Source organism: Uloborus diversus, chromosome 4, assembly GCF_026930045.1.
Source record: "Uloborus diversus isolate 005 chromosome 4, Udiv.v.3.1, whole genome shotgun sequence".
Classification (NCBI taxonomy): Eukaryota; Metazoa; Arthropoda; class Arachnida; order Araneae; family Uloboridae; genus Uloborus; species Uloborus diversus.
The window spans coordinates 178,437,770-178,457,309 of NC_072734.1; the positions used below are offsets into that span (position 1 = coordinate 178,437,770).

General features: G+C 33.9%; 1 pseudogene; it reads right to left on the reverse strand.

The window, feature by feature from the left end:
- LOC129220368 (acetylcholine receptor subunit alpha-like) overlaps positions 1-16,078 on the reverse strand; it is an 82,543-nt pseudogene extending 66,465 nt beyond the window's left edge.
- Between the last annotated feature and the right edge of the window lie 3,462 nt (positions 16,079-19,540).

Here is a 19,540-nt window from a genome sequence, read left to right on the forward strand (position 1 = left end):
CTCGTAAATTGAAAGCAAAGCTTGGGTATTACGCAGTAAGTTACCGCCCCTAATAAAGGTTAAGGTAGAACTATATGTAATATTCCAAACACTCGGTGATCCCATCTAGAGACTGCAATTTTATCCTTGTTATGGACTCATCAGTCCTGAATAGGGAATAACCATGTCTGCGGACACTCGCTGGTGAGATATGTTTACTTCCTTTTACAAAAATGGAAGTATTGTATTCGCGAAAAAAAAAAAAAAAAAAAAATCACTCAAAATTCGGCCTTAATTTCCATTTTACTCACCCCCGAATTAATTTTGAGTTTTTTTTTTCTACCCTATCACACGCAGATAGGTGCCTTAGAACGTATAAGCACCCGAAAGATCCATTTTAACACTCCCCGAGTTGATTCAACGACTTTTCTCGTAACGTGCGTATGTATGTCGCATAACTCAAGAACGATATATCCTAGAAAGTTGAAATTTGGTACGTAGACTCCTAGTGGGGTCCAGTTTTTACCTCCCTTTTTGGTTGCATTCGGATGTTCCAAAGGGGATGTTTCACGCCTTTTTGGGGGGCAATAATTGTTAATTTCGATGCAAACTCAAGTGGTGTTATAATTTGGCGGACATTTGAAGCTATATCGCCAGTCTTTCGGTCTCCAAGTTTTGTCACTAACATGGCGACAAATTTGGCGATTTTTTTTTAAAAATCTAGTTTCAATTTGGCCATTGTTGGTGATATTTAGAGAGCTAACTATTAAATCACATTTGAATTGCCAATACTGGGGAATTAACTTTTAATTGGTGTAAAAGGAAGTCATGTGATGCACACATCAGCCCGTTTTTTTTTTTAATATACCAGTTTGTTGCACTTCCAGCTTCAGTAACATGACTTCTGCCTCCAACTTGGCTATTTCCTATGCTAAACTAATATTTCATAACAAGAACGAAACTGCAGTCTCTTAATGGGATAAGGGGGATGTCGGTATATTGCATGCAGTTCTACCTTAGTCATTGCTAAGGGGCGGTACTTTTTACTTCCTTTTACAAAAAAGGAAGTATTGTATTCGCGAAAAAAATTTCACTCAAAAATCGCCCTTAATTTCCATTTTGCTCACCCCCAAATGAATGTTGAGTTTTTTTTTCGATTCGACCACATGCGGAAAAGTGCCTAAGAATGTATAGACACGCGAAATATCCATTTTGACCATCACCGAGGTAATTACAACGACTTTTCTCGTGACGTCTGTATGTATGTGCGTATGTGTGTATGTGCGTATGTGCGTATGTGCGTATGTATCTCGCATAACTCAAAAATGGTATGTCCTAGAAAGTTGAAATTTGGTACATAGACTCGTAGTGGGGTCTAGTTGTGCACCTCCTATTTTGGTTGCATTCGGGTGTTTCTAAAGGGGTCTTTTGCACCTTTTTGGGGGGAAATCATTGTTAATTTCGATGCAAACTCAAGTGGTGTTATAATTTGGCGGTCACTTGGCGATATATCGCCAGTCTTTTGGTTGCCAAGTTTTGTCGCCAACTTGGCGAAAAATTTGGCGATTGTTTTTTTTTTTTTTTTAAATCTGCTTTCAATGTGGCCATTGCTAGTGATATTTAAAGAGTTAGAGAGAGAATCCCATTAAAATTGCAATAATAGGGAAATAGCATTAAATTGGTGTAAAAGGAAGTCATGTGATGCACACATCAGCTCGTTTCTTAACATCCTTCCTTAGTTACACATTGATTTTACATAATTTCATAAACTACTATTTTTAAGAAGTATCTTTCAATTGTTAGTTTATATTTTTAATTATTTTTGGGAGCGCAAACATACGGAATATAAGTATTCAGTACAAAGTGCAAAATATGCATAAGAATCGAGTAATTTTCCAAGAACACGTGGTTTTGAGTTCCTAAAGAATGAGTCCTGTTTTTCAAGTATGAAGAAATTTCCGACATTAGTCCATTTGGGCGAAAACTTGTCATCAATATCTACTTATGTAAAATCCTAAGCGACAACTTAAGAAAATTAAAATATTTTTTATTCATTTCCTTATTCTAGTTGGTTTTCTGTATATGTAGTTCTGTAGTTGTCTTATAATTTTCCAACTAGATATTGGAAAAAAAAAAAAAAAAAAAAAAACACGCTGTCAAAAATCCGAATGTCGCAGATTACTTTTGGGTACTTTTTCGGGATTTCATACCAGTGTTCATACCAGTTTCTTGATTTTTTTTTTTTTTTTTGGCTGAAAAGTTTTCTGAATCGCTACGAGTTTTATTAATGCCGTTTTTTTACTGCGGTGAAAAACATTTTTAACTATCAGTGTAATAAATTTATTGGGCTCCTTCATTAATTGTTTCTCCATCCGCTTAGTTAAGGTCCCTCCAGATTGAATTAAGGGCGCTCCAATTTTGGTAGAAATGCAGTCTCCGGATATTGAAGCTTTAAAGGAAGAGCGTGCAATCCCGTCTTTGCCATGGCCATATTTGCTCTATGAGCTTTCATTATAAATCAGGAAGGTGCCAAGCTATTAATATATACAAGAATTAGTTTTCACTGAAGGTTTTTAAGTTAGTACAGAAACATGACTAGTTTTGATTAGGAAGGTTTCTTCGTTTTTCAGAAGCATACTAGGTTAATTTCAGCAAGGTTACTAACTTTTAGTGGGAAGCTTTCCGGTTATTTGCCAGATATGATAGACAGAAATTAGACACATTACCTGCTCATTATTAACAGGTTTTTGCAGTGAAAAAGCTAAGTTGAAATAGATAAAGTACACCAAATATCATTTATTGTTGTAGTTACAGGGGATCTAGAGACGATTTAAAAATTTTATAATAGTAGCTATGTACAGTAAACTTCCGATTATCCACAGAATGGGGTCGTTTCCAAAATTTTAAAAGTATTTTTTTCTGAAAGAGCATGCTTAAAAACATAGGATCTGACCATTTTTTTAAATATCTTATTTAAGTTTAATATTTTTAAAAAATTACTTAAATCAGAGCGCTTTTATTGTTTACGGCTTCTGCCGATGACATCACAAATGATGAAATGCCATTCATTGTTGCCGTTCACTGAGCAAAATATTTAATTCGCATCTTTACTCACATGTATTGGCAACGATAGGGTTGATTGCAAGCGTTGAGCGCAATTTTAATTCGCTTCTTGATTATTATAACGTTTAAACTGCGTTGGAAAGATGCGCCTAAGAGCATCATTTGTGACGTCATCAAGACCACGCCTTGTTTGAAAAATCGGACATTTTAAAAAATTAATTAAAAAATAACACTGTTGGGAAAGTGAAAGTATTTTCTGGGTTCATGTTATATATATATATATATATATATATATATATATATATATATATATATATATATATATATATATATATATATATATATATATATATATATATATATATATATATATTGCTTATTCTATCAATTTCAGTGACTAAAGGTAATGCTTTTGACTGAAGGAAACCACCCCATTGGGTGGCACAAGTGCCGCATATATTAAAAATCGCGGATAAAACACAAAAGGGCTAAAATGAGGGGCAACTAAGGTAAAAATTGTCCCTCCTCAAAAAAACTTCGCTATATTGATGCATAATATTTTCTACAATCAGTGAAAATATATTCAGTACAGTAAAAATATTTTATATTTTTGCACAACAGAACTCAACATTAACATAGAGCAAGTGTACGTACGATGAAGAAAGCAAAAAAAAAAAAAATAAATAAAAATAAATCAACGAAAAAAAAAAACCAATTGAGTTTAAATTTACAATTTTTCGAAAAAAAAAAAAGTCATTGGTGTTTGCTTTTTGTTGCGAAAATACATGTTCCTGATTGATGCTTGGTTAGCGGATAATCCGCTCTGGTATAATCAGGAGTTTACTGTACGGTTATATATATTCTGATATTTTCTTGTATTTTTCAATTATTAAATTTAATTTAGTAATTCCTTTAAAAATATTTCCAATTTAAAGAACATAAAGTCATTTTCTTTCAAAAAGGGGTAATGTTCCTTTTTATCAAATACCTGCCATCACATTTTTTTTAGATTCCAGTTGTGCAGACATTTCATTCCAACTCCAATTGCTGGCCAAATTAGACCCTAATTAGGGAAAGTGAGAGCTAATTAAGATTGACATCGAAAGTAAATTGATTTCGTGTACAGCACACGAGTTCTTGCTTTCTTAAAGTTAAAAGCTGCAGTAATTTAATGAACTTGCACTCCATTTCGGCTACCTACTTTCGTTCAAAGTTTGAAGTTATCTCATGAGTGATGAGATAGTTTAAGCTCGCAAACAAAAATATTTTTTTCTTTAAATAATTTTTTTTAATGAAAATTACTATGAATTTGTTTAGAAAAAGAAAACTTGTTTAGCATTGCAAACACATGATAGATTGTTTAACCAAATTTTTTAAAAAAGGAGGCGTTTTAGATAAAAAATTTAAAAACGCTAGTAGAATTAAAACGTATTCGCTAGTTAGAGAATTTTAATTAATAGCGTACAAAACGAGAGATGGGAAGTTTAAGAGTTTGAAAATGCTATTTATGAACATGTTACATTGGTTCAATGTAACATGCAAAATGTTACATTGAACTAATATTAAAATTTAAAACATTAAAGAAAAACATCATCACTGTACGGGATAAAATGTCACAGTAAAAGAAATTCGTCGGTTAATTTGCAATCATACTTGTAAATTGTTTTCAGTAGAAATATTTAGTCTTGTAGCATTGACTTTTGCAAATCGAAAAAAATATATATTTAAAAAAAAAGGACGTTTTTATGGAATTATGAAAGTAAAATGCTGAAATTACTCTTTGAAAAGTGTGTTCTGCAGAAAATGGTGTTTGTCTGATAAGTATAACTTAATTTTTTACTGAGGTGAACATAATGCAAATAAAATAAATGAACAAACAAATTACTTTTATGTGAAAAATAAATGAATAAATAAATATACGGAGTACACTTGATTTACATTAACGAGCACACACAAGGAATCTACATTAATGTCCAACTAGCGATGATAAGCTTAAGGCAACTGATATCAAGCCTCCCCACTTCCCCCAGTGTTATTCTACTATAGAGTGAATAGTTTGGTTAATTACTTTATTAATCTTATTTTATGTTCATCCAATAAACTAAGTTATATTCAGTTGTCGGGCAGTTCCATTGCTGTTTCACATACTTTGCATTCAAATATTATTTTTTCCTTTCTGTCTACATTACAAGAGCTGGTTTTTTTTTAAACAAATGTCCTACTTCATAAACTTTTAGGAATAAAAAAACCTAAAGGGCTTGGATGAGATTTAAAACTCCCTCCTCTAAAATCCTTATAAAAAAATGAAATTGAAGAAAGTACTAAAATTAATTTGAACTTTGACATCTTGAATTCAAATAATGTTTTTCGCAATCACGAATATGTCTGTGTATGTAGGCGTGAGTGTTTGTGTGTGGGGCGGGGGGTTTGTTTATTTGTGTGTGTGGGGGGTTGTGTGTATGTGTGTTTGTGTGTGGTTGTGTACGTGATTGTATTTGTGTGTATGAGTGTGTGTGGGGGGTATGTGTACGTGTGAGTATTTGTGTGTATGTGTAGGTGTCTGTATGTATGCGTGTGTGTATGTGTTTGTGTGGGTTGTGTGTATGTGTGTAGGTGTCTGCATGTATGCGTGTGTGTATGTGTTTGTGTGGGTTGTGTGTATGTGTGTTTGTGTATGTGTAGGTGTCTGTATGTATGCGTGTGTGTATGTGTTTGTGTGGGTTGTGTGTATGTGTGTTTGTGTATGTGTAGGTGTCTGTATGTATGCGTGTGTGTATGTGTTTGTGTGTGTACGTGTATGTGTGTGTAGGTGTAAGTGTAGGCAAAAAAAAAAAAAACACCCTTGAAATTTAGCAGCCGAAATCTGTAAGATTTTTTTTTTTTTAACTAGATCCCCTCAATAGCTTGGCGAGTTATTCAGCGCGTGTGTCTAATCAACCCCTCTTCCCATTAAGGTCCACTTGGCTATCAGTTACCGTTTAAATCCCTGAACTACTTCTTATAGTATTTTAGTTTTACTCAACGAAAAAGGCATTCAGTTGCACAACTCTTTCGGAATCGGTTAAAGGTAAAAAATAAATTATTGTATTATCATTTGCTTTTAAATGTGTGCTAACTTTCAAATTGTTGCGCCGTCTATAAACTTAACGTTTCTATTACAGTCATAAAATGCAAGCAAAACTTGTGAAGGCAAAATTTCCCGTTTTATTATTTACTCAACTTCTATATTATTTAAATCAGGAAGGCGGTAGGTCTGTGATTTTAAACTTTCTTGGGGGGGGGGGGGGGGGTAAAACATACATGCTCAATGCATATCATATCGAAATATAGCAACAAAACGACCGTTTTCTGCAGAATGGACCCCCTGCTTGCTGCGATATGTGGTATTCAGTAAAATTTGATAGGAAATTTCTGTACCTCAGATCCAGAAGAACGTAAGTCACATTGTGATAATTTTACAGAAATGAAAAACATTTTTCTGGCGCATGCAAAGGATGGAAAGCTTGCTCTTTTAAACCGGCTAAAAAATTGAAAATGATTTTTTGACGAATGACTTTTTTGAAAGATTGACGTTTCCATACCTCGATGCGGAATATGCTTCGACAAACAATGCTCTAAAGAATGTGTCGTTCATGAACGATTGGGTCAAAAAGAACGAATCCTTAAAATGAACGGATCCGTTCGTTCAACTTAAAAAATGAACGATCGTTCTTTTGAACGGTGAGCAGTTTGGAACATTGTATTGATGCACTTGTGATAAAATCGCAGTTTTTTTTTTAATTACATTCATCTTCAAATTTTTAACTCCTCAACCAATCTCAAATTTCCTTTTTCTCAGTGCAGTGCAATAGATTGCTTTCTGCTTTATTCATCATTTTTCTTCAACCGTTGCAACTCATTTGCAATTTTCCAATGCATCCATTAGTAATGTTTTGTGTAACTTGTTTGGGCTACTAACAAAATGTTTGGACTTTTCCACTTCCTGTACCCACTGCCTGTCCCACGCACCTGCTGAAATCTTTCTCATGCTTTCTGTCGCCAAAATTATTTCTAACAATACCTCTTAGAAATATCTATCAACTACCATAATTATTGATTTGGCTTTATTTTTAACTTCCTTGGCGACTTTCAAGTCACTAATTTTACATTCAATGTCCAGAGATTTTTAATAAGAATTATTACTGTCCAATTTTTCCCCCATTTAAGTGTTGTTTCTTTTTTTTTTGTTCTCGTCGGTACTGTGGAATAGTTTTGAATTTTCGGATTTACGTCAGTCTAGTTCTTAGGTACAAATTTGATTCAAGATCTGTTGTGCTTGATTCACTCTCGTTAATGTACAGCTTGTAGTTTAATTTAAAAAACCTGCCTGACAATTTCAAAAAATACTTCATTCTTCGCCCTTTTTTCGCGTATTATCGCTCACATAATTTAGTCTTCCCTCCTGCAACATTTTTCATTTGCACGCTGTTGTTTAATTCTCCTGCCTCCAGCAGCAATATTTTCCTGACAGTTGTTCTCGTACATTTCCAAGAAAAGGAAATTCAGCTGTCAACAGCTGCTGAAGCTTTAATTATCTACCTTCTAAAATTATTTAGTTTTATTAAAATGTCATATAAGCTTGTTCATTTTCTGAAAAACAATTACTTTGAAACATAGCTGAGAAAAATGAGACACATATTACACGATTTAACTTTTACCGCTGTAGTCAATGGATCATGGACGAAACTTTATAATTAAATGTAAGATGCACTTCATGACGTAACATTTTGTAAAATTTCTTTCTTTACTTTGCTACTTTTGATCCACTGTTTTTATTAGATACACTGTTCATAACATTAACTACTTATTTTGAAAGTGTGGCAAGACTATTTCTTGTTATTACCAGACATTTAAGGGTTTGCATTTTAAATTAAAACATATTGGTCAGAGTTAATGGGCAATGTTTTTCGCATTTGGAGGCATTTGATAATGCAAGTTCATAATTAAGTAGTCTTTATGATGTAGCTAAAAATATAGAGAATATATAAAATATAAAAAAGCATTGATACTTTAAGTAGATTTTAAATTTGTTGCCTGAATTTTTTTCATTATTGAGTATGTTTCACCTATTTCAAGCCATTGTTGAAACTTTTAATTTAATTTCCTATTGATTTTGCACACAAAGCTAATACACTGCAAACCTTTAGCCACTTTTGGAACACGTTTTGAACAGGTATACTTGTTCCCCTTTTATAGAAAATTTTGCAGCACACCTTTTAGAACAGTTAACACTTCTGAAACCACTTTTCCAAACACTTATTTGATTCAGCACAACTTTGTAACTTTTGGGAGCACATTTGAAAACATTGTTTGAACACTGACGCATGTCCTTTCTTTTGTAACACCTTATAGCACACTTTTAGGAGACTCTTTTACAGCACTTACGAGAAACTCCTTTGATCATATCAGTAGTTTTTGCTGTTAATTGTATAGCAATGCGAGACAGCTGCCAACCAACCACCAATTGGCAATGGTTGGTTCGACTGACGACGAATGCCATCTTTCTTGATGGTATTCGCAACATCAGCCGACAGCGTTTCATTGCAAAGAAATTTCTATCAGTATCATATTGAGATATTTTATAGTCTGGTAATTGAAGAAAGTTGTCGAAATTATATTTGTGCGAACCGAAACCGTGATTTCACGATTGTGCCTAAATGTGTTCGTAATCTTCTCTCAAGTGATTCCTTAATATGTTCTCAAATGTGTTTCCAAGATTAAAGACAACAATCATCCTAAACGGCACACATTCGGAACCGATTCGGAGTACGTTTAAGTACCCTTTCGTTTTAACGAAACGCGTACGGTTGGGAAAAAAAAATGCACATTCAAGAAACTGGAACACTTTTTCTTCATTTAAGTGTTCCAAACGTGTTACCAATGTGTACTTTGAATTTGCAGTGCACTCGTCAATTAACTTGAAACGTTTGAGACAGGATCGGAAGTGAATGCCTATCTTTAATGGGCCAGCGCGATATGGACTGTTGAATCTCTCTTCGAAGAGTCAGAAGTCTGGCATCATACATGGATTTATCATGTAGGCTCTTAAGCTCATGTCTGCAATCTCAGCGTCTCAATGCATGTGCTATCACAGAGCTCTGAAGCAATTATTTATTCATGCAATTATATACTCAAGGTGTTTCATTACTTCAGGAATATAAAGCTACTGATTATATGAATTAAACATTAAGATACTGTCGATGGCTAAAGTCATTCGTTGATGGAAAAGACATTGACACACTTGATATTGCGTTCTTTATAGAGGAAGACTATTTTCATACCATAGGCCATGTTAAAATCAGAGCAGAAGAATTGAATCCGACGAAAACCCACACGACTATCATGAAAGGCTTTTGCATTTAAAGAGAATTTCTAATCTTGGGGCAAAAAAAAAAAAACATCTTGACCGCACTAGAAACTAAAATATACTGAAAGCTTCAATGTGCATGGGCTTCAAAAGTAAAAATAGTGTGCATACCGAAAATTGAGTTGTTGCCAACTTCCAGAACAAAAATATTTAAAATTAAGAGTATTTTAAGAATAAAATGTTTCATTATTGCTTGCGTATGTTTTGGATCATCCTTTTCTTTTTTTTTTTTTTTTTTTGTCCTGTTTGGCTCCGGGAAGAAGAGTCTTCTGCATTGTCTTAGGGGATATTTTGATCGTTGAAGTTTCGGATCACATAACTTTGAGCAATTGTTCCTTTCTGACAAAATCAGCGATGTAGAAGAACATTAACTTTTTTTGGAGCCAAAAAATTGGCAAGAGTGAAAAAAATATATGAAGAGTCTCATCCATTTTCTCGTAAAAATATATAAAATTTCAATAAACATTCTCAATTGTAAAGTAATTTATGCTTAAAAATATTTTCATTGCTGGTGACGTCAGAACATTACTCAAACAGTGATTTGGGCCATTAAATATATTAGGATTGTAAAGTAATTCATGTTTATAAGTAACTTCATTGCTGGAGACGTCAGAGCGTTATTCGATCAGTGATTTCGGCGATAACTGGAGTTATATGAAGCATTTCTCGAGAAAAAAAAAAAGGTGATAAGTGTATTACTTGCTCCATTAAAATTCGGTGGTGCCACGGGTTGTCACATGAAACAATTATACTCAATTTGAATTTAACTACTAGGATGGAAGCAACCTCTGCTGTGGATATTTGTGCTCGTATTTAATTCGCGCTATCAGATGACTATACTGACTGATTCTCCAGCAGCAATGCATAATAGTGCTGACTCATCACGCTATTCGCAGTTTTTGCGCTTGGAAAATCTACCTTGCTGTGATTTAAAAAATAGCCTAAGAGGCATTCTTCTTAGTCAACGCACATTCTGGACTGTTGTGCCATTAGGTGACGCTGATCAGTACAAAGTTTACCCTCTGAAAAGGTTTTGCAGGATTCTTTTTATACTATGGTCGAGAACAGAGTAAGCCTTCAGTTGTTCAGTGTTCATGGTTAGTCTCATTAATGCCAGGACACCGATGTAGCAGAGGCGTGCGGCAAGATGATCATGCTTTGTCCTTATCCTGAAATCCGTAACACTAACCGCACGGGATAGGTTGTGATCAAGAGGCCTCCAGAAACAAGCATCTCCCAATTCTTGCTCAATGACAATTTCTCCAGCCTCTCACTGTACCATCTTTGAACTGATGATTTTCTCTGAGAGGAATAAAAAATTAATTTTGCACCGACAAGGCATTTATCCGATTGGATAGATGTACCGGAGTACGAGTGTCTGTGTTTTACCTCTTTTCAACAGCCATTGCCCAGATACTGTAGCGTCTCCTGTAGCTAATTTGCATTTCAAATAGCTGTGTTCACATGCCGCTCTTATGACCTATACGCGGATCTACTCGGGTTTAGCTTTTGGCTGGAGTTTTTGCCGGTTTCTACCCAGAATGTGGCATAAGAACTGGTTTACGTCTCTGGGTAAAAATACTTTCTGAGACACCACCTCTTTTTACAGTCGGAGGGTTCCCCCCCCCCCCAACTGTTGTTTTCAAGAAGTGAATTGAGAATTTCGCGACATGAAAGTGCTTTTTGAATGAGGCTTATGATTCACTGTTAAAAATGAAAGCTAAATGATTCATCAAGCTTCCGGTTAATCCACGGTTCTTCTAGAGAATTCCTTACTTTTCTGATTCAATTAAAATGACTGAGGGCAATTTTTTAAACAAAACCTCGAATCATAGCACACAGACAAATAGCCTCATGTCGCATGCAGAAATGTTAACTAATAGCTTGCAAGGCGATGGACATTCATCAATTTTATTACTATTTTTTTTTTTTTTTTTTTTGTGGACAGTTTTGTTATTTTTGAACATTTCATGCTAGACCCCTTAGATTTAGCACAGAATCTTTCGTTTTTACTTTAGTCACAAAATCCCAGAATTTTTTTGGGATATTTGATGCGATCATACGTTTTTAAAACTTCATTTTTCGTCATATTTTATTGACCTAAACTCTCTATAATCCCTTCAAAAGTTTTTAAAAGTGAAGTTTAATTATACACGATAGTTTTATAGCGATTTAAGTAGTACAATCTAAGGGTTATGTTACTTTTAAATACAAATACATCATTATAATGGGCAGTCCATTAAGATGATTTGCTTTACTGATTTTTAAACCCAGCAGTTTAATACAACACTGAAATTAATCAAAGTTTTATAAAAAAAAGTTTGAGGAACTTACATTAAAAGCAACTTATTTAATCAAATAAAAGTATTAGAATGCTAGAGACGACTCCAAATTTTACGAGGATCAAACCAGAAATAAGGTTCCCATCAATTTGACAAACACATTTTTTTTTGTTCTTATATTTATTTGTATAGAAATTTTCATTGTTAGAAAGATGAAATTTCCCTCTATTTTTCTACATAATCGCATTTTTTTTCTACACATTTTTGTGGGTGCTCCAATTTCTGTTTCCCAATATCATAGAACTCCGCCTCCAAACGGTTGAGGAAACATTTAACCTCTTCTTTGACTTCATCGTCACTACAGAAGCTTTGGCCTCTCATGTGTTCCTTGAACCTGGAGAACAAGTGATAATCACTAGGCGCGAGGTCCGGACTGTAAGGTGGGTAAGACATGACAATCCACCCTAAGTCTGTCAAAAGTTCGTGGGTTTAGCGCGTTGTCGTGAAGCAGCGTTACGCAGGCTGTCAGTCGTCCTCACCGGCGGTTCTGGATAGCTCGCCTGAGTTTTCTTAGTGTTGCACAATAACTGTCTCAGTTGAGTGTTGGGGAAATTAAAGGAACACTTGAGTGGCCAACGCTTCGGTAGTGACGATGAAGTGAAAGAATAGGTTCCTCAACGGTTTGGCGTTGGAATTCTCTGATATTGGGAAACAGAAATTGGAGCACCGTCTACAAAAATGTGTAGAAAAAGATGGCGATTATGTAGAAAAATAGAGGAAAGTTTTATTTTTCCAACGATGAAAATTTCAATGAGCATAAAATTTTTTTGTCTATTCGTAAAATTGATAGGAACCTTACTTCTGGATCGACACTCATAATTACGATTGTATCAAAAATAGCAACCCATATAAATATTATTTTCAGCAATAATTGTTTTTTATTTAATACACTTAAAAAAAAAATAATGTTTAAATAAAATTATATTAATCAGGAAAAATCCAACTTTTGCTTCAAATGTGAAATAATTAATGTTTCTTAACAATACCAGAAACATGAAACTTTCTCAGTAACTAAATAAATAAATAAATATATGTAACACAGACTTTGCAGCATCAAGTGAAAAAAAATTGTCACTAATGACAATCACAGACGCATTTCAAAAATGACATGACATTATTTTATACCATTTTAATGTTAGAAATAAACTAGTAGTTTAAAACGACAAAGCACTGAAAAAACCTATATTCTTGCCGTAAGCAGCTATTTCTTGAATTACTTCCTGATGAGAAATTTTTAAAAGTTGTTCCACCTTTGGTCACGACATTAATTCAACATATCATCAATAAACGTATATTTGTAATAATACTTTCAAGTTGGTGAAATTTATCATTAATGTGCTATCTTTTTCTAAATTATTTCTACATTTAAGCAATTTCTTCACTTATAATATCTCACTTGATTTTAAAAAGCATACGGAGTTAGTTCTTTGAGCATTTCAACACGATGCGAGCACAGTACGTTTACGCATACTAAGTAGTAATTAAAAAAAAAAGTTAGAGACAAATCGTTATTAAAACGCTTTGATTGGCATTGAGCCGTATCATTTTATATATTGCTTTACGAAAACTGGCAAACGCGGAGTCTATTCGACATAAATATTATCACCACTCACATAATTTGAGTTTAAACGAAGATGCAACTAAGAGAAAAAAATATTATTTCTTAATGAACATCAAAATTACTTTTAGCATTTTAGTTTATGAAATTTACATATTAAACAAGTGTTCAAATCCATTAAATGTTGAGAGCTTTCATTAATTTCGACACCTAAAAACTTCCTCCCCGCCCCCTCTTATTTTATATAGCAGTACCAACGGAAGTCAAATTCCATTTTTGTTTTTAAATTTAATCTGAAAATAAAATATTAAGTAATCCTTTACAATTTTAATGATTCGTTTCAAAATTATCTGTATTAAATCAAAGTTTCCACCCCATAACAAAAGAACATGTTGTATAGTTCTTCAGTAACAGTAATATAATCTTTCTAACCTGAAAATAAAATATTAAATACTCCTCTACACCTTTAATGATTCGTTTCAAAATTATCTGTACTGAATCAAAATTTCCAACCCATAGAAAAAGAACGTATTACATAGTACTTCAGTAACGGCAATATAATCTTTCTAAGTAGAAAAGAATCGATTGCTATATGAGCAGTAACAAATAAATAAGTGTTTTGTAAACAACTGTATTCACTCATGGTTATTTGATTGTTATTTTAATTAAAAGTACCTGATTCATCAAGAAATGAATATGTGGTATATCAACAACTGTATTGACGCATGTTTATTTGAATACTATTTTAATTAAAAATACATGAATCCTCAACAAATGAATAAGTGTTTTGTAAACAACTGTATTCACGCATGGTTATTTGATTGCTATTTTAATTAAAAAATACCTGAGTTATCAAGAACTGAATATGTGGTATATCAACAACTGTGCTGACGCATGTTTATTTGAATACGATTTTAATTCAAAATACATGAGTAATCAACAAATGAATAAGTCTTTTATAAACAATTGTATTTATGCATGTTCATTTGAACAATATTTCAATTAAAAATACATAAGTCAATAATTCTAATTAAGTCCAATCATTTTCTTAGTTCGTGCATCAAACGTAAATTTTACCTGTCTACAAATGTCAAGCCTTTTTTTCTAAAATTTTAAGAGATTGCTTAGAGCAATGGGCTACTCAATTTGTACATTGGCTATCAGACACGTTCAAAAGTACTACCCCATTAACTTATACGTTTTAGTTAAATATTTTCTCTGTCATTATTGCTACACAAATATACTTTACAAAACCTATTACATTCAAAAAAATATATATAACTTAATACATTGATCAATGAACACAGTTCAGGAGATATTTAAAACTTGAAATTGCTTTTAAATCAACTTAATGCATCTTCTAGGCTTTTACAAACACGTAACTTCTCAAAACTGTCAGATAATAGTTCTGCCTAACTGAACCTTTTCCAAAACAAATAAAAATAAATGTCCCATAGTGTTTGTCGGTGAGCAGTAAAAGCAATAAAAACCTTTGTTAAACCTTGCTTTTATGCACAGTAAAATTTCATCAACTATTAATGTTTATTTATCAAGTAAGGTCTGATATGTAAGGTTATAACTTTCCCAATAATGACTTTATAATTTTAATCTAGCTGAGTAACTATGAATTATTGAAGCAATCAAAAGTGTATATGTTCCGGAAATGATGATAGATAATACAAAACAAACGCTGTCTTAAACAAAAACCAGCACTTATTTTGTTTCAAAATTTGAGAGTTCTGTTGACAAATAAACTACAACTATAGTTCAGAAAAAGTATGAGAAACAGTTTTTTTTTTAAATTTTATTTATTTTGAAGAAAATTTTTTAAATTTCATTTAAAAATATGAAATCTACTGTTAAACAAATTATTCCCCAGTGAAAGTAGTAAGTATTTCAATTTGCAGTAACATTGTTAGTTTTTTTGTCTATTAAAATAAAAATGAGTTCTGTAAGGTAATAATGTGGTTAAACAAAACCAGTAATTATTTTATATTAAAATTTAAGAGCTCTGTAAACAAATAAACAATAACTATAGTTCAGAAAAAGTGTAACAAACAGTTATTTTTTAAATATTTTATTTGTTCTAAAGAAACTGCTTCTTTTTTAGGATTTAGAAATATGAAAGCTACTGTTAAACAAATTATTCCCCAGTGAGAGTATTAAGTATTTAATTGATGTAGCATTATTTGTTTTTGTTTTTTTGTCTATTAAAATAAAAATGAGTTCTGTAAATTAATAATATAGTCTAAAGGAGTAATTTCTCAAGGAATTGTACTTACTATGTCGATGAGCTGTGAGAGCTTTAGACCCAGCTGAACAGTCACTTTGTGAGAATGATTTCCGACCGGCCTTATTAATCGGTTATAGTCACTGAGCAAATCATCGTGCAGTCTCTTGGCTCCTGGCAGAGCCTCAGAGACTTGTAGCACGGTGGCCAACAACACAGACAAATTGAGCAGCCATGCCCCCAGGATGGTCTTGCTGAAACTGGCGCTATGGCATGACAAGGATGATGATGCAACGTCCAGAGAGCAGAGCTGATCCGCGTGTGTGTCCAGGACGCTGTTCGCATCAACACGGTCTGCCACGTCTTCTTGAACTCTGTTATATACCAGAGTGGTCTTCGGTCGATATCCTCTCCTCATCCTTTGCATCATTCCGTGTTCTCTGTTTGGATCTGGCTTTAGTATCTCTCTGCGAGATGTTTTTCTTGAACAGAGATCCTTGTCTGAGGATGGAGTGGGGATCGGCTGATTATCTATGGACAGATGACCCAAAAGATCTGTTTTCAACGTGCGGCACAATGCGGGCTTCCATAACCGCCTTTTTCCGAAAGGGGGAGTGGTGAACGAGAGAGAAGGGGATGAGAGAAGCAGCGCCTCCAAGCGGTTGCTCCGGAGAACGATGCTGCATTGCTCTCGGTGTTCCCTCTCTTCTTCATCCTCTCTTCCATCCCCTCGTGCTGTGGAAGTCTGATCGAATTGAGGTTGTGGAAGATATTTCCAATGGGCGCCAAATGGGGAACTTTCTGAATGGGAGGGTAGGAAGGGCATTCCCCTCCCCTCTCATATTATGTAGAAGATATAATAATTCTCCTGTGACGTAATTTGACTTTTTTAAAACAGAAGTCTTGTCTTTAAAAGATTTAAATAAAAATCATTTTATTACGAAAAATATTGCTTAAGACATGGCACAGTAAACATAAATTTTGGCATCTAAATTTAACGTTAGTTTTTATTTTTTCTGAAAAAAAACTAATAAAAACAGAATTGGATAAGTACTTTTTATCCAACAGACCACGAGCTTATTCTAGCGTATTTATGTGTAATTATTTAGCGTATTTTTGTAAATAGCAACGCTCAATTTAACTGATTTTTGACTCTAAAGAATCTGTAATAATTAAGTTATCCACCAGTTTTCGATACAGGTTCAAAATAAATGTGTTCTTTATGGAGTTATATTGCATAGATATATAGATAAAACTAGGAAAATATCTAACAATACGATTAAAGCTGCCATACATAGATTGGCACTTGCAGATACAAAATGCTTCTTTGCTGTTAATATTTATTAAATAAATATGAAAAATACCGAGAGATATAGATAAATAGCTGAATATAAAAATATGCAGATACATAAAGCGTGTTCCAAAACGACCGCATAAACTCTACACATCTAGATTCCTCGTTGGGAGAACATAAAAACTGCCCAAAGAAGCGTTTCTGTACGATCCATAATTTACGACAAAAATACGAAAAACGAAGTATGACGTCACTTTCGGTGCAAAAAAACACTTTATTGAACATATCAACAGAAGTATACGTACAGTACGTATAACAATAAATACGTTTACTGACGTTTTAAGCATTATCGCCTGGAAAGATATGTAAAAATGCAGTGGAATTCCGTTATAACGAATACCAATACAACGAAATTTCCGTTTCAACGAACTACATTTTCTGTCCCTATATAACTGCCATTACATTATTTGAATTACATTACAATGAAATTCCCGTTACAACGAACAAAATTTGCGTTCCCTTGAAGTTCGTTGTAACGGGATTTCATTATTGCTGTTGATATGTCCAACAAAGTGTTTTTTCCTTGCATCGGCAGTGACGTCATATTTTGTTTTTCATATTTTTCTTGTAAACTATGAATCGCTTCTTTGGGCAGTTTTTATGTACTCATGACGAGGAATGTAACTGTGCAAAGTTTATGCGGTCGTTTCGGGGCACCCTGTATATCTGTAGATGGGCATTGATTGATAAATGAAGAGTATAGATGCCGATGCAGATAGACTTATTATGATAGATAGATTAGGTAAGTTCGAATGAATAAATATATGTGCAGAGATTGACTAAAATGAGTTTTATACCTCAGTCAAATTTATTTAAGCAGCCTCCGGGAACGCACTCTAGGCTTGAAAAGGTGAATGACATACAGCTCGAATTGCGCAAATAGGCGGATTATCTAGACGCAGAATGCGGGATAGATCGTCAGATGTTATGTGCACAGCTAATATTATTCCATTGATATGGAAACTGACAAAGGAGTTGACCAAAAAAATTTGATACACATTTTACCTTTAATTTTTTGAAATTTTGGTTTCTTATTATGCCCCAAAATAAAACTTCTTGCAATATTGTTACTATTTTCCTACCAGTTATTAAATGAAATCTTGAGTGAAGTTGATACATAAATGAATAAGCACATATTAGGCAGTGAGAAGCAAAGGGATATATACTAGGGTGTCCCAAAAAAATGAAAGTCGTTTTTTTTAAACGCATACCCTCTTATTTTTTTCTTTTTATATCAAAACCGTTGTAAAAAAAGTTTCATGCAATTTGAAGCAGGGTAACCCGTGCCGACTTGCGCCTAAAGGTCTAAACGTGTAAATAGCACGTGTATTCATAAGCAAGCGAACGCTGGCGACACGATACTTTGCGAAGCTCAAAACAACTGTAAATAGTGCACAGAAAACAAATGAAAACAGAAAAAACATATGTTGGGGGAGGGGGGGGGGACATATCCGTAGCAATTTGCAAACCGTCAAACATGTCAGTACGAATACATTCCGGTCAGCGAGCGCAGTATAGTCCTTCCATAGGGAACGAAACATGGCAGTGGAATTGCAAAGTTCGAAAAAAGAGATATTTTTAATAGAAGTCGTAAAACACCAAACTGCGAGCTTGCAAACTTCCCTCTAACGGAAAAAGTTCTGTCTGTTTTGTTTTACAACATTCGAGAAGCAAAATTTAACCATCAGTGAAAGTGCAAATCTCGCTATTCGGGAATGCATCATCTTTTCGGAAAAGGCACGCATTCCCACCAAATCGTTGCCAAATTGTGTGAATAAACTTAAAAACCTAAATCAAATTTGGAGAGACTTAAAAAACAAATGCAATGAAACTGCAAGTAGTATTCAGGCAGCGCCAACAAGAATTTTAGAGTAATTTAAACAATTTATTCAATATTGCACATGCTGATGCACTTCAGTTAATCAAAATAGAGGAAGATGGGATTTTCTTGCAACTCCAAACAGAGCCCAGCCGACGTGGTCACTTTAGGTGGAGTGGATAAAACAATTTGCCGACAAAGAGGAAAGGGCTCGACTTTGAGCTGTCAAAGAAGAAAACAGGCGCATTAAATACGATTCCACTTCAACATCCGCGGAATTGTATGAGCATGTACAAGAAGATCCCTTTTCGAGCTCTAGTGAAAATATTAATTCAGAAAATTTCCCTGAAACATATAAATCAGTACCTGGAACAAGTTTATCAGAACTTGGAACAAGTATATAAGAACCTGGAACAAATATATCAGAACCTGGAACAAGTATTCCAGAACCTGGAACAAGTATTATCAGAACCTGGAACAAGTAAATATGTAATGAGGTGAGATTTTATTACTCCAAAGTCAGTTGCTGCATTGGACAGGTGTCCAAGTATACGAGATTATGTGTTTATTCTTGAAGCTACTATTGACGCACTTGGGTGTAACATTGATGAATGTCCCATAGGCTCCTTCAACTCAAAGAATTCGAACCGAAAAGCGGAAGGAGCACGAGGAAAGAAGAAAACTTGGTTTTCAGTACGAAGTACCTTCTGTTGTGATATGAACAGAACCATGGGGCATGCAACAGTTTCATACCTTGGGATATGAAACTGTTGCGTGCTTTGAGTGCTC